Source organism: Hyaena hyaena, unplaced genomic scaffold (genome assembly GCF_003009895.1).
Source record: "Hyaena hyaena isolate Hyena2069 unplaced genomic scaffold, ASM300989v1 scaffold_202, whole genome shotgun sequence".
Classification (NCBI taxonomy): Eukaryota; Metazoa; Chordata; class Mammalia; order Carnivora; family Hyaenidae; genus Hyaena; species Hyaena hyaena.
The window spans coordinates 1,582,439-1,585,849 of NW_024080832.1; the positions used below are offsets into that span (position 1 = coordinate 1,582,439).

Here is a 3,411-nt window from a genome sequence, read left to right on the forward strand (position 1 = left end):
TGCCTGCTCAAAGAGAAGCCTGACTGTCTTAACCAGTTCTGGTTGTTTTCTACTGAAACCTTGAGTCTTTGCAAAACAATGAAACCAACACTTTTCGTATTGTTAGGCTAGGCAAGGATGTTATCTATAGAAACATGGTGGCAGGCTGCATTCTGAGAATAAACAGAGTTGATGAGTAGAAAGTTACCTTTGCACTTGTTGGTCTTCTTAATCCTTTGGTAAGATTTGCTGTTAACTTTCTAACAACCAACTCAACTCAAATTCAAAACTCCCTGGGTCCATAGGCCAAAACTAACCGGTTGCTCTGTTAAACTCTTCTTGATAGCAAGACCATAAAAATGTCCTCCTATGAGTGATTACAGCAAGGGGCTGTGTAACAAGAGCACTGTCCCCCTTGGAGAGAAAACGGTGACAAGCTTCACAGCACTTCCCTGAGAACAGGCTGAGACCCACTTCGGTGGCCCTATTCAGTGCAAGGCTGGTATTCCTGGGCTCAGTGTGGCTGATTTGATTCAGAATGAATAAATAATCGATGATAATCCAGTCAACGGAGTATTCCAATGGGTATCACAATGTGGGGAGGAGAGCGAGCCCTTACGTGACAAAATCAAGCAGGAAATTAGGAGGTGACAAAAACACAAAAACATGAAACTATATGAAGAAAATTATCACAGTAAAAGCTCTAAAATGTTAACAGTGGTTATTTCCGTAAATTAGGGGTGACACTGCCTTTTTTTTTTTCCTCTTCAGTTGTCCACTGGGAAATACAACGGGGAAAAGTAGTTTTAAAGATGATTCGCAGGGTGGCTGAGTGGCTCAGTGGGTTAAGCGGCCAACTTTGCCTCGGATAATGGCCCCACGGTTTCTGGGTTGGAGCTCCGCATCTGGCCCTGTGCTGACAGCTCAGAGCCTGGCTCCGGCTTCGGATTGTCTTCCTCTCTCTCTGCCCCTACCCCACTCACGCTCCGTCTCTCTCTCTCAAAAATAAATCAACAATAAATAATAATAAGTTTTTTAAAAAAAAAAAAGGTGATCCGCGTGAAACTTGTGGAGTGTGGGGCCAAGCCTCGCAGGATGCCCCTGGCCCTAGAGCGAGGCCCTGGACGCCATATTCCTTGTCTCGGCCAGGACCAGCCCTTCCCAGGCGAGGTAGGGGGCGGCACACCGAGACTCAAGGTCCTCCGCGCAGCCTAGAGCGGTCGCGGAAGTTGGCTAGGGGCGGGGCCCGAGGCTCCGGCGGACGCGTGGTGGGCTGGCCGCGCGGAGTTTTGTTGCTCTACTGAGTGTTGGACGGAAGCTTGCTGATGGCGGACGGCCGGTACTATGTTCTTCTGTAACAGAAGAGTTATCTCACCTATCCGTGTCGCCAGCGCCCGAGGTGCGTGAGTCCAGGTCCCGAGCCCCCTGGGGGTCGACTTTGGCATTGTCTTTCCCCATGCCCGGGGTGATCGGTGTCCTGCCACTTCGGTGTCCCCTGAACGCCTCTTAGCGCGTCCATCCCCCCGCTCAAGTTCCCAGCCCTGCTTCTTCGAGGGGCAGGTGCTGGGATGACCCGGGGCCATAGTGCACAAACCTCCTGTTGCAGGGGCCGGTGACCATCGACGATGCGGACGTGGGTTTCCGAAACGAAGAGTAGACTCGCCTGTCCTGCCCCCAGAAGGCTCTTTACACGGACTGATGCTGAAGAATTATGGGAACGCCATCGCACTGAGTAAGGACTTCGCTGTGACCCGACTGGTGTGACTGGAAGGCTTACCTGCAGTTTCTCACTAACCGTGGCTCGGTCTTTTCTCCACATTTCCCCGCTCGTGTGTGGTGGGACGCTTCAGGGTCTGGAGAACTTCTAGAGCTTCAGACCTTCCGAAGAGCTGAGCTCAAGCTTCTTCTGTTGCCGGTTTTTGTTTTAGTCAATATTTATTTCTTCTTTATATTATTTATTTTTATGTCAGACGAAAGCCCTGGAATTTGCTTGTGACGTGGCTTGAAGTATCCTTGATTGGTATGCCAAGCCCTTTTTTGGTGGAAGTGCTGCTGGATGGGGCTGTGCAGGCCCTGATTCCCAGTGTTTTGACAGAGAGAGTCTTGAAGTGCTGCTGTGCCCCAAGGCAAGATCTTTCTTTTTCTTTCTTTTTTTTTTTCCCCTTAAGTAAACTGTACCCCCAACATGAAGCTGAAACTCAGGACCCTAAGATCAAGAGTCATTAACAGTGGGCAGTTTTCTAAGTGTTCTCAGTGCTTGCTTTTCTCCTACCTGGAGCTCTGTGTAAGCATTCCCCACAGCAGGATCTGGGCGTGGGACTGACTGGTAGGTGTCTAGAGTGACTGCCCATGGCCACTGTCATCTTTTCATTCCAGACACAAAAAGGATTTGTCTACTGGGCCCATCCACACCTCAGAGTATATTCTGTCCGTCAGAGAGAGCATATGACTCAAACTTCCCCCAAATATGTGAAATGAGTCTAGTTCCTTTTGTCATTATAGTTCTGTATCAGAATGATTTGATTATATTAAATTTGGGGGAGACATTAAGGTGCAAGACTCTCATTTGGAGTTTGCCAGCCCCCTATACTTTGTAGTTAGGAAAAGGAGGCCCCCAGTGTAAGTGTTGGAGAAAGTATGTATGAATGGGGTGGAGTTGAAATCCACACTTGATATGAAAGTGTGGTAGGAAAGGGATTCCCAGCGGCGCCTGGGTGGCTAAGTTGGTTAAGCATCTGACTTTGGCTCAAGTCATGATCTCAAAGCTTGTGAATTCAAGCCCCACATTGGGCTCTCTCTACTCTTCAACGTAGAGCCTGCTTCAGATCCTCCTTCAGATCTTCTGTCCCCTCGCTTCTGCCCTTCCCCCAAGCTTTCTCTCTCTCTCTCTCAAAAAGAAAAATATTTTTAAAAAAGAAAAGAGGGGTTACCTGTGTGGCTCAGTCAGTTAGGCGTCCAACCGCAGCTCAGGTCATGATCTCACAGTCTGTGAGTTCGAGCCCCATGTTGGACTCTGTGCTGACAGCTCAGAGCCAGGAGCCTGCTTTTTGATCCTGTGTCTCCCTCTCTCTCTGCCCCTCCCCCACTCACACTCTGTTCCTCTCTTTTTAAAAAATAAATAATATTTTTTTTTAAATTTTTTTAAAAAGAAGAGAGATTCCCAGAATATTACCTAAAAAGGAAAACCAGAAACAGACCAGACTTTAACTGCCTGGCTTCTGTATATCTGGGATTTTCTACAGAAAAACCTTTATCTAAGCCTTTTTTAGGGTTGAGTGGACAGCAAGATAGTGCAAAGCTGGAAAGTCTACAGTTGGTCATGAGAAGACAGGAAAGAAGGAATCAAATGGAATATCTAGAGCCAGTGGGAAGGAGCCAAGAGGCAGACAATTAGCTTGACTAGAGCCATGAAATTAGAGGGCTCATCAGTAG

General features: G+C 48.0%; 1 long non-coding RNA gene across 1 annotated transcript; it reads left to right on the plus strand.

The window, feature by feature from the left end:
• The first annotated feature begins 1,291 nt into the window (after positions 1-1,291).
• On the plus strand, positions 1,292-2,529 carry LOC120238205. Its single transcript, XR_005530157.1, has 2 exons — positions 1,292-1,378; positions 1,586-2,529. It is a non-coding gene; the product is annotated as an uncharacterized LOC120238205 (long non-coding RNA).
• The last annotated feature ends 882 nt before the right edge of the window (positions 2,530-3,411 follow it).